General features: G+C 46.3%; 1 pseudogene across 1 annotated transcript; it reads right to left on the reverse strand.

Annotated features, from left to right (window-relative positions):
- Positions 1–1,059: 1,059 nt before the first annotated feature.
- On the reverse strand, positions 1,060–3,496 carry LOC308527306 (pleckstrin homology domain-containing family G member 5-like; annotated as a pseudogene). Its single transcript has 2 exons — positions 1,588–3,496; positions 1,060–1,262 (listed from the first exon to the last, which is right to left on the reverse strand). The product of its transcript is annotated as a pleckstrin homology domain-containing family G member 5-like (transcript).
- Positions 3,497–12,528: the final 9,032 nt, after the last annotated feature.

Here is a 12,528-nt window from a genome sequence, read left to right on the forward strand (position 1 = left end):
CCTGTCAGGGCCCCTCAACAAAACCCCTCTGGCTGCCCTGGCCCCTGCTGTGGGTCGGAGCTCTTCTGCTACAGCAAAGGTTTGGGTTCCATTCTGCCAGGGCACCTACTTAGGTTTCTGGTTTGATCCCTGGTCGGGGCTGACTGCTGCTCAGGAAGTGACTGAGGATCATGTGCTCTAGTCATTCGGTGGGGAGCTGGGGTTCCATTGCCAACCTGGCCGACTCTGATCCCCGCTACATCAAGGACGACTTCAACTATGGCAGCTGCGTGGCCTCCGCCAGCGTACACATCCGCATGGGTAGGTCACCCTCTCCATGGCTCGCCAGGTGTGGCTGCTGCGCAGTCGCCCCAGAGGCGGATTTCCAGGTTCCCAGGGAGAGCCCCCTCCACACTAGACTCCCAGGGAGAGCTGGGTTGGAGGGAAAGCACTTCGCCTGGAGGGGAGCAACCGTCCTGTGCAGGGCTTGCAGGGTTTGTGTCTCTGATCCTGCCCTCAGCAGCCCCAGCTCCGAGGTGGTGGGCTTTGGGGCTGCGGGGTGCCGGCCCCCCCTGAGGGTTTGTGTCTCCAGTCCTGCCCCCAGCAGCCCCAGCACTGTGGTGGCGGGGCTTGGTGCTGCTGGGTTCAGAGCCCCCTATGGGTTTGTGTCTCTGATCCTGCCCCAGCAGCCCCAGCACCAAGGTAGTGGGCCTTGGGGCTGCTAGGTGCCGGGCCTGCTGGTTTTTGTTTCCAATCAAGCCCCCAGGAGCCCCAACACCACATCAGCTGGGCTTGGGGCTGCTGGGTGCCAGGCTCCCCTGCGTTTTTGTGTCTCTAATCCATCCCCCAGCAGTCCCAGTAGCCCCAGCACCGCCTAAATAACTTAAGGGAAACTTTATTTAGTCTTCTTTTAAAAGCAATCTAGTTTAAAAACGAGTTGCAGTTAAGAGAGAACAAAGAACAGGGTCCCTAAGAGTGAGACAGACAGACAGAGGAGAGGCTGGGCACTGGTCAGGGGCTGACATGCCAACTGTTCTCCACCTGGGAAATGATGTAAAATCGGTTTCTTTAGTTTTCTGCTCAATGGTCTTCTCCAGCGAGTGGAGTGGCATCTGCTCGCTTCTCCCTGGGGCCTGGCTTGGTGGTCGCCTTGGGGTCTGGCTGCGCTCCAGTGGGCTCTGAACGGGCCTGCCTGCTCCGCCTGGCTCTGTCCACATGTTGCTTCCTCTGAGTCTTCCTTGGGCGCAGCCCCGGTCCATCACCTCCTCCTGTGTCTCGCACAGCTTCCACAGGCCCAGAAAGAGGCCCACATGGAGTTCAGGCCTGCAAGGAGCTGGTCCTCTGCTTTCAGAACCTTTGGGATTTCCAATTGCAATTGTTCCCTTCCATGACCTTCCGTCCCTACCTCCAGCATCTTCCCAGAGCCCTGCATGCCTGCCCTGCAGCAGCAGGCTGTCTTTGTGTGGTTTTCAGGGCAGTCTTCAGGGCCTGGTGGCCGCACTGCGGCCCTTCTGCGTTGGGTGTGGAGGGGGGGGGATGGGAGGGGGCACGAGCCTGAGGCCTGCCTGGGAAGGTGGGCGGCTCCCCAGCAAGTCCTGCTGCACCCACCCCCGCCCATGCCCTCCAGGCATGCGCAGCTCCATGTGCTCAGGGCCTGGGAGTTAAGCAGCAAGGTGGTCCTGATGCGGTAGAGCTGGGCCAGCGTCAGCTTCCTGTGCTGGGAAGAGATGGAGGGGGGGTGGGGGGGGGGCGCGGCTCAGGCTGGACCCTGGGGGAGGTCCCTGAGGGCAGCTCTCTGCTCCTCCTGACAGGCCCTTTGGGCTCCCCCGCCAGGCAGGTGGTCCTGCCCTCCATCTCTGATAGCTGGGAGCCACTGCCAGGGCTTGGTGCACCCCCGCAATTCCAGCGGGGCCCAGCTCTCTGAAGGGAGCCCAGAGTCCTAGTGCCGGTGGCTGTGGCAGCCAAGAAGAGTTCCGACAGGCTGCGGCTGGGGGCTGGGGGCTGGGGGCGCCCCCTGGGTGGTGGCCCCTGCCAGCAGCTGCAGGAGGCTGGCTTCAGATTTGGACTTGAGCAAGTGGGGCAGGCGGAGCAGCAGCTGGACAGGGGTGCTGCAGCGGCGGCAGAGGCGGGGTGAGGGCGGGGGTGAAGGGGCCTGTGGTAAATCTAGGGGCCGGGTCGCTGGCTCCACCACAGGGGCTGGGGTCACCAAGTCTTGCAAGGAGGTGGGGGAGAGGGTGCCGTAGGCAGAGTCCATGGAGCAGGAGCTGCCCTCCCCGGGGCCCAGGGCCAGCAGTTCGCTGGTCAGTGTGAAGATGAGGCCGTGGTACTGAGGGACATCTTGTCCCACTGGGAGCTGAAGGGGCCGCCCTCGAACTTGGGAGAGGAGAGCGTCTCCCCGGGCTCCAGCACCACCATGGCCAGGGTCTCTGTGGAGCCATCTGAGGCGCAGTGCTAGGAGTCCAGGCTGTTGCTGCTTTTGCACAGGATGGTGGGGGAGCTGGCGGCGGAAGTGCTACTTTCCCCACCATCCTCTTCCTCCTCGTCTTCCTCCTCATCCTCTTGCTCATCCTCCTCCGCCTCCACGCTCTGCAGGTGCTGCTGGCTGCCCGCGTGCTCCTGTGCATGCAGCTGCTGCAACTGGTTCTGGGCATTGTAAATGGAGTCTACCCAGCCCCGGCACAGAGCCTGCCCGCTGGCCTGGAACATGTAGGCCCCCATGGCGCTGTGGAACTCGTTCAGGTAGATGAGGAGGAAGGAGCCAGGGTCCCGCAGCTCCCTGCACACGATCTTGTCCACCAGCAGTGGTGGCCTGATAACCTTGGTCCCCTCAGCCTTCTTCACTGCCTTGGTCACTAAGAGCAGGTCCCTGAAGAGGAAGCAGTGCACATCCATCTTGCTGTCCTTTCCCTCCTTCATCCTCAGGCTGCCCTCCAACAGCAGCTGACGCGTCTCCTCCCGGGAGACACCAGGGATGGGCATGGTCAGGTCCAGGTGCAGAAATTCCTTCAGGAGCTTGTCCACCACCTCGTAGGCGTCGATGTGGCTCACCATGGCCGCCAGCCGCTGCTGCTCCTGTCGCTGCCACATGCACGCGTTCACGTGGTGGATGAAGCACTCCACGGAGCTGATCATGGTGGTGACGGCCTCCTTGGCACGCAGCTCGTCCCTCTTCCTCAGCACCGACTTGAGCAGCAACGGGTACTTGGTGAGCCGCTGGTGGGGCTTGGCGAGCATGTCGCTCAGCTTCAGCTGCTGGCACTGCTGGTGCTTCTCGGCCCACGTCACATAGGCCCTGAAGAGGTCGTTGTCCTGCAGCAGGCTGCGCATGTACTCCATGCAGCCCTCCTCCTCCATGCAGTACTGGATGTAGGGCTTGAAGAGGGAGCCGAACATCTTGAAGCCTTTGAGGAGGTTGCCGGGCTGCAGTAGCGCCCGCATGCGCCATGCCTTCTCCACCATCGGCGCCATCACGCTGCCCCACAGCCCGGTGCAGATGTGCTATCTTGGGGATGTTGCTGAACAGGAGCGGGGCATGGAGGTGTTGGGACTCCTCCCCAGGGCGACCCTTCACCCGGAGTCCCCACTGCTCCATTCACCCCCTCGGCCAGCGGGGAGCGCCCTCGGTGGGTCCGCTGCTCTGGGTGCTGGGGAAGAGGAGACCACGGAGGGCGAGGCCCTGAAGCAGGAGAAGGCCGCAGAAGGCAGGCGAGGAGCCCCCGCCACCACCCTGTGTCCCACTGGGGCCTGCACCCAGGAGTGCCATGACTGTGGCAGGGCCACTGGCTGGGCTTGGAGGTGAGTCCTCCGTGCACAGGCCCAGTGGCCTGCCTGGTGTGGGTGGGGGTTTCGGGTCACCTTGAGGGAGGCTCCGGCCTTTCTCTGCTCCTCTCCTGGTGGAGCAGTGGGACTCCGGCACTGTGGTCAGAGGAGTCACCTCCAGCCCCCAGGCCACTTCTCGGAGTCAGAAATTGCGCCACCCACTCCGCACACTGCAGGCCTGGATCCCGTGCTGGGGCAGGTGACAGCTGGGGATTGAGCTGCCGCCTGCTCCACCCGCCCCGCACACGGCAGGACCGGATCCTGCGTTGGGGCAGGCCAGCGGCTCAGAATCACGCTGCCGCCAGCCTCAGGAGGGGCGGCGCAGCGAGATCTGCCTGCAACATGCAAATTAGCCACCATCTTTGTTGGCGGTTAATTTGCATATCACGCTGATTAGCCAATGGGAGGCGTAGCGAAGGTACGGTCAATTACCCTGTTTGTCTATTATTAGATAGGATTCCACCTGCAATAGCAGGATGCACATTTTTCTTCCAAGTGCACTCAGAACATTTATCCAGATAAACTATACTCTGGGACATAATGTAAATCTCAACAAATTCACAAAGATTAAAACATTGAAAGCATATTCTTTGACATTGAAATATATCTGAAAATCTCTTCATATTTAGAAATTAAAAACTTACTTTAATTAACCCTATGTCAAAGAAATTACAAGGTAAATTAGGAAATATATGGAATTAAAAGAACATGAAATGAGAACTTATCAAAGGTTTTGGGATACTTCTTCTAAAGCAGCTTTAGCAGGATAGCTAAAATAGTGCTTTAAAGGAAAGTTATGCTATCCTTGCTTACATTAAAAGAAGAATTATCTCAAATAATTTAAAATTCCACTTTAACAAACTAGGGGAAAAAAAGCACAAAGAAAACGTAAGGAAAGAAATGAAGACCAGAAGTCAATAAAAGAGCAACAAAAATCAGTGAAACTAAAATTACTAAACTTATAGCCAGAATGATTAAGAAAATAGAATATGCAAATTATAAATATTAGAATTAATAAGGAGCCAAAATTATAGATTATACAGATGTCAAATGGGTTTTAAAGGAATAATATCAATAACTTTAGTAACGCAAATTTAATTACATAATGAAATACACAAAAACCTTAATAGCATAAACTATTAAAGCCCACTTTTGTTCAACATAGTTCTGGAAGTCCTGGCCATAGTGGTCAGACAAGAAGAAGAAATAAAAGGCATCCAAATTGGAAAAGAAGAAGTTAAACTCTCATTATTAGCAGATGGCATGATACTATACATAGAAAACCCTAAAGATTTCATAAAAAAACTCCTATATTGGAAACACAGCAGGTTACAAAATCAACACCCAATAATCTATATAAATTTTATACAGCAAAAGTGAACTCTCAAAAAGAGAAACTAAAAATACAATCCCATTTACCATTGCAATAAAAAATTAAGATACTTAGGAATAAACTTAAACAATGAGGTAAAAGACCTGTACTCAGAAAACTACAGGATGTTGGAAAAAAAAAAAAAAGAGATAGAGCAAGATATGAACAAGTGGAAGAATATACCATGTTCATGGATTGGTAGAATCATCATCATTAAAATGTTAATATTACTCAAAGCAATCTACAGATTCAATGCAATCCTTATTAAAATACCAACAGCATATTTCACAGACCTAGAACAAACACTCCAAAAATTTATATGGAACCAAAAAATGACCCTGAATAGCTGCAGCAATCTTGAGAAAGAAGAACAAAGGTGGAGGAATCACAATAAGTTATATTAGAAAGCCACTATGCTCAAAACAGCATATAGAAAAATGGAACAAAACAGAGAACTAAGAAATCAATCCAAACCACTATACGTAATTAATATTTGACAAAGGAGGCAAGAGCATACATTGGAGCAGAACCAGTTTCTTTAATAAATGGTGTTGGGAAAACTGGACAGACACATGCAAAAAAAATGAAACTAGACCACCAACTTACACCATACACAAAAATAAACTCAAAATGGATAAAAGACTTAAATGTAAGATGTGAAACCATAGAAGTCCTTGAAGAAACCATAGGCACCAAAATCTCAGACATCTCGCCTAGCAATATGTTTACTGATACATCTCCTAAGATAATGGAAACTAAGGAGAAAGTAAACAAATGGGACTACATGAAAATAAAAAGCTTCTGCATGGCAAAGGAAACCATCAACAAAATAACAAGAGAGCCACTACATGGGAGAACATATTTGCCAATAATACATCCGATAAAGGGTTAATCTAGAAAATATATAGGGGACTCATACGATTTAACAAAAGGAAGAGAAACAATCCAATTAAAAAATGGGCAAAGGACCTAAATACACACTTCTCCAAAGCAGATATACAGAAAGCCATGATACATATGAAAAAATAGTCAATCATCTGAGAGATGAAAATGAAGATGACAATGAGATATCACCTCATACCTGTCAGAATGGTTATCATCAACAAATCAATAAGCGACAAGTGTTGGTGAGGATGTGGACACTGCTGGTAAAATGCAGATTGGTGTAGCCACTGTGAAACACAGTATGGAGTTTCCTCAAAAAATTAAAAATGGAACTCCCATTTGACCCAGTGATCCCACTTATAGGAATTATCCTAAGAAACCCAAAACACTCATCAGAAGGAATATATGCACCTCTATATTTATACAGCACAATTTCCAGTAGCTAAGATTTGGAAACAGCCTAAGTGCCCATAAGCAGATGCGTGGACAAAAAAGTATGGTACATTTACACAATGGAATGCTAAATGGCATTAAAAAAGAAAGAACTCCGTACTATTTGCAACAGCATGGATGGACCTAGAGAATATTATGCTGAGCAAACTAAGCCAGTCAGAGAAAGATAAGTGTCACATGATCTCACTCGTAGGTTCAATCTAATGAACCAAATAAACTGAGATCAAAAATAGACCCAGAGACATAGAAGCATGAACAGACTGTTGAACCTCAGAGGGAATGCAGGAGAGGGTGGGTGGGAAGAGATCAACCAATGAACTTGTATGCATATGTGCATAACCCATGGACACAGACAATGGGGTGATGAGGGCCTGGGGTAGGGGGTTATGGATGTGGGCTGGAAGGAGTTAATGGGGGGAAAAGGAGAACCTATGTAATACTTTCAATAATAAAAATTAAAAAAATAAAAAATAAAAGCATTTCAATGGAGGAAAGATATTCTATTCAAGAAAATGTAGCTGACCCTAGCTGGTTTGGCTCAGTGGACAGAGCATCAGCCTGGGGACTGAAGGGTCCCAGGTTCAATTCCAGTCAAGGGCATGTACCTTGGTTGTGGGCACATTCCCAGTGGGGGGTGTGCAGGAGGCAGCTGATCGATGTTTCTCTCTCATCGATGTTTCTAACTCTCTGTCCCTCTCCCTTCCTCTCTGTAAAATATATATATTTTTAAAAAAATGTAGCTGAAGCAATTGGACAACCTATGTTTCACCCCTTCAATGAAAATAAACTCAAAATAGATCATGGACTTAAATATAAGATGTAAAACTTATATTTAAAGTTTTAGACAATAAAAAACAGGACAACATCTTTGGGTTCTAGAGTTAGGCAAAGAGTTCTTAAATGTGACACCAAAGACATGGTCTATAAAAGGAAAAATTAATAAATTATACTTCATATAAATTTAAATTTTTTTCTCTGTGAAACTCCCTGTTTTATCCTCTGTTAAGAGAATGAAAATACAAGTTAAAATTAGGAAGAAAATATTTCCAAATTAAATATCTGACAAAACACTAGGATATATATACTCCCAAAACTCAATAGTAAAAATAAAATAAATAAATAAAATAAAACCAAAAAAGTAATCCAGTCACAAAAAGGACAAAAATACATGAAAAGGCACTTCACCAAAGAGGGTATACAGATTCCAACTTGGTTTGCTATGGTGACCAATGGAAAAGCTAGGTTAATAGACACCAGATTATTTTATATCTCAAGCAACAGGTTACTTTCTCTACCTCTATTGAATGCAACACAGAATATTCATTCTTTTCACATCTCAGGAGCAATAATGAGTATGTGTTCTCTCTATAGCTTTCCTACTTATTAGCCACAGTCACAGTGATCTCAAAGGTAGCACTACCTTTGTTAATTGATGTAGTAAATTTCCAGCTTCACTTGGCAGTAGTTTCTGTAGAGTGGGAATAAAGAAAATGACATTGGATCTTGGGATTCTGCTGTGGAGATCAGTTATCACTATCATCGGATTGTGAAATCTGTCCTGATTTGTTAGCAAGAGCATGTACATTATTGGGGTTCGATGACAAAGACTGAACTTCCTATACTCTAGCAGGTGGGTAATTGAACACAGATTTGAGTATTGATGTGACTATATCTGCATTCACCACTTGGTGGAGCTCATACACTGAATTTATAGCTCGTATACTCAAGTTATGAATGAATAAACTATGGGTAAAAGGACAGTCTACTAAAATATTAATTTGAGTATGTGTTCTCTCTATAGCTTTCCTTTCTCTCCAGTTTAAATAGGTTGGTACACCTGATAATGTCTTACCTGAAGAATTGGAGAAGACTGAAAACAGAAGGGCCTCAACTCAAAGGCTCTTCCTTTCTTTAATTAAAGCAAAGAAGGATAGTCTTTTCAATAAATGGTGTAGGGGAAACTGGATATCCAAATGCAAAAGAACAAAATTGGACTCCAAAAGGATAAGCCTTTTCAATTCAAGAGGAAATGCTAGAGAGAGAAGGCTATTGAACACAGAGAGATAGGAAAACTTTCCAGAGATTGGGAAGGGGGCAGATATCTGTGGGTTCAGAAATGGTTCATTTTTTTTTCACTTTGGCACCACAGAGATGCAGTAGGCCTTACAACCAGGGTTCCCATTGTTCCTGAAGTTCCCATGTTCCGAGTGTGGTATGTGCCAGCGGCCAGAGGAACAGGCCACACTCCTGCAGTCAGTACAGATGGATTGGAAGAGTGATTGCCAGTACAGATGGATTGCTATGGACCAAGGCTTGCCTACCTGGACCTCTGCAAAACCTTGCTGTAAGGAAGAAGCCCCAAATGTAATTAGATTGAATTTCCTATCAGCATGGTCCATAGAGGTCCAGAGTTGTAAATGGTTTACATAAAATTTGATACAGTGCTTGCACTGTTGAGTGTGTGGACTGAGATTCCTTGACCTTACCAATGATTCCTATTACACAGGACTTCTACTACTAATTTCCTATAAGTCTTTTGATTTGAATCTGGTTCAGAATTTTAGCCAGTGTGGCCAGGGGCACCAATCTTTATTCTTGTCCAAGTATGATTCCTCAAGTCATAGGAATTCTCATATTACTGTTTATAACCTTTGTTCTCAGTTTCTATGTATGCACTTGCTCAAAGATATCTCTAAGAAAAGCCTTTATTTAGTGATACCTATGAAAGCTTGTATACTAGATATGCTTTTGAAAAATGCTGGGGATCCTTCTTGTTTACTTGTTCAGTTCCAGACCACATCCTAATGTCCTCAAAAATGGCTGCAGAACTGTGTAAAGTCATTAAAGCCACGTTTTCTTTGGCCCAGGGGCCTCCTCTTCCCACATTGCAATCCACACCTCTCCTTCCATTGCTATCCCATCCTCCCCCATGACTCTTGATTGTTTTTGCTTTGCATCTTGTTTAAATTTTCTCATTAGTCACTGATTTGCATTTGAAAATCCAACTCTAGATTTGTTTATATGAGGTGTAAGATATAATGGGACCTGAGTGCATACTATATTACAAAGTTATCGTGATAAAAATAGTAAGGTGTTGGCATAAATAGAGATACATATAATCAACAGAATAGAATAGAGGGCCTAGAAATAAATTCACACATATATGGCCAATTAAATTTTGACAAAAGCAACAAGAATACATGAGGGGGAAATGATAGTCTCTCCAATAAATGGTACTGGGAAAAACTGGATATTTGCATGCAAAAGAACAACATTAGATCTCCATCGTACACCGTACACAAAAAGCAACTCAAAATAGATGAAAGATTTAAACATAAGCATGAAACTGTAAAATCCTAGAAGAAACATAGGGGATACGCGTCTTGACATTGGTCATGGCAGTGGTATTTTGGATTTGGTACCAAAGTACAAGCAACAAAAGCAGTAATAAACAAGTGGGACCACCTCAAACTAAAAAGCTTCTGCTCAGCAAAGGAAACTACAGAATGAAAAGGCAGTCTTTGAAATGGAAGAAAATATTTGCAAACCACACATTTGATAAGGAGTTAATATTAAAAATATATAAGGAACATATACAAGTCAACAGCAAAAACCAAATAACCGAATTAAAAAATGGGAACTGAATAGACATATTTTCAATGAAGAGATACAAATGATCAAAGTATATATACTAGAGGCCCGGTGCACAAATTCATGCATAGGTGGGGTCCCTCTGGGTGACCTGCAGGGATTGAGCTGAAACCCACAGTCCAATACTGCCTGCAGCTCCTACCTGCCGCTCCCACTCATCCTGGCCCCACTGTGCCTGCAGTGGACTCCCGCCCAATCAGTCTCGATCTGGAGAGGCTCGCACTGCCACAGGAGCACTAGCCAGCCATGAGCCCTGTGTCTGGAGCCTTCCCAAGGGGAGTGGCCTGCAGGATCAGGCTGAAACCGGCTCTCCCGACATCCCCTGAGGGGTCCTGGGTTGCGAGAGGGTATAGGCCACACTAAAGGACCCCACCAGTGCACGATCCGGCTGGGGAGGAACCGTAGGAGGGCTCCAGGGCATGTCCAGCCCATACTGCTCAGTCTGGATCAGCTGGACCCCAGCAGCAAGCTAACCTACCTGTTGGAGCATCTGCCCCCTGGTGGTCAGTGCACATCCTAACACATTGCCTACCGCATAGAAATCTCTAAGACATACGGCAGGGACCACACGTTTTTGGGCAACTGCACGTTATTTAAATCATCATAACTACAGATCATAATGCACTTTAGGTGTTGTTTTTCAATAATTATAACATTTTTATTTACAAAAACAAACAAAGTTCCTAGTACTCTTTTAATGTATGGTACTGTGTAAAACATTTTCCTCTATGAAGAGGGACCAAACAAAATTTACATAAGTATCTAGATTCACTCCTTTTTCCATGGGCGGCACAAACTCTGCAGGCTCTCGTAGGAAATTTTTTCTTTCCACTCGCTGGAATACACGTAGGTTCATGATGCTTCATATCACCTGACAACCTTTTGGGTGGATCTTTACGAGGTGCTCTCCTTGTACCCCCGGGGGAAGGGCTGGACAGATTTGTCTCTGGTTCCGGAGAGCCTTCATTATTGTCATCTGTTATCCGGTTTCTCGCCACCGATAGCAGAAACTGTTTATACCTTACTTTTGCCTGTGGATTGAGGATGTTGTACACTCTAAGTGAATTGAAAAGTTCACAGTTTATAAGGTACAGCACTGCTTTTTTTGTCCATTTCATCGTTTCCCTTAGAATGGAACAACACGAAAGGAATTGATCCGCACGGTCAACGCCTTTCATGTGGGCATTGTATTCCTTGATGCAGGTAGGTTTTACAGTATTCTTTCCCTTTTTTCTATTATTTTTTCCTGTTGTTGAGACAGAAGTGTCATGGATCGTTGATATCATTCGGACAACCCTCTTGTCTTTCCATGCTAGGAGAAGAATATTGCCTTTTCTGGAAAATATTATGTCACCTTTCTTCATTCTTGATGTTTTCATTTCCAAATTTGGTGGTAAACCTCTACTCTCCCTAATAGTCCCACAGCCTCTAGTTTTGTTCTGTAGCAGCAATTCAGCAGTACATGTAGCATTGTAATAATTATCCTGGTAAATATGGTGCCATATGCCAAGATAGGGTCCAAGGACTGAAAGAACAGTTTCTTGCAATTTCCTTCCTTCAGCAGTGTATATCTCCATATTGCAGATATAGCCGGTGTCACTCTCGCACACCATCCAAACAAGTAAACCGTATTTTGTTATTTTCACTGGGTTGTATGTGCGAAATTTGAAACGTCCTCTCCATGGAATCATTCCCTCGTCCAAAGACAACTGTTGCTTTGGTTTGTATATTGTTCGAAATTTATGCAGGAAATAATCCAGCACAGGTTGGATCTTGAAAAGTCTCCCTGAGCGACTGTCCATTTTGGCATTATCATCGAAATGCCAGAATGTCCATATTTGCTCAAATCTATGGCGACTCATTGTCTGTGGAAATATAGGGGTACATATCAAAGGATCTGTTGACCAATAGTCTTTCAAGCTATCTTTTCTTGTTTGACCCATCAGAATAATTAGGCCAAGGAATTTCTTGATGTCCTTCTGTGTAACCGGAGACCACTTTAGTGTTCTAGTTGGTGTTTTGCGTTTCATTGCGGTTTGATTGTGATAGTTGGACAGCTCTTTGCTCAACATCTCAAACAATTCATCACCAAAAAAGAGATTGGTCACAGAGGGTACAGAGTCACACTGAGATGGAAATGTAGTGACCCCAGCATGACCTTCAAATATTTGTAAGCATGGTGGTGTGTCAATTTCAGACCAACAATTATCAGTAGCTTCGTCAGTGTCAGAATCACTTGAAAGCACTGCCACCTTACGCTTCCTTACAGGTCTAATAATTTCACTGTCAGTAGAATCAGTAGAATCGTCTCCGGAATTGTCAAAACAGTCATCCGCATCTTCGATCTCACTAGGAATATCTGATAAATT

This window comes from Myotis nattereri (assembly GCF_964212035.1).
Source record: "Myotis nattereri genome assembly, chromosome: 11".
In the NCBI taxonomy this organism is placed as follows: domain Eukaryota; kingdom Metazoa; phylum Chordata; class Mammalia; order Chiroptera; family Vespertilionidae; genus Myotis; species Myotis nattereri.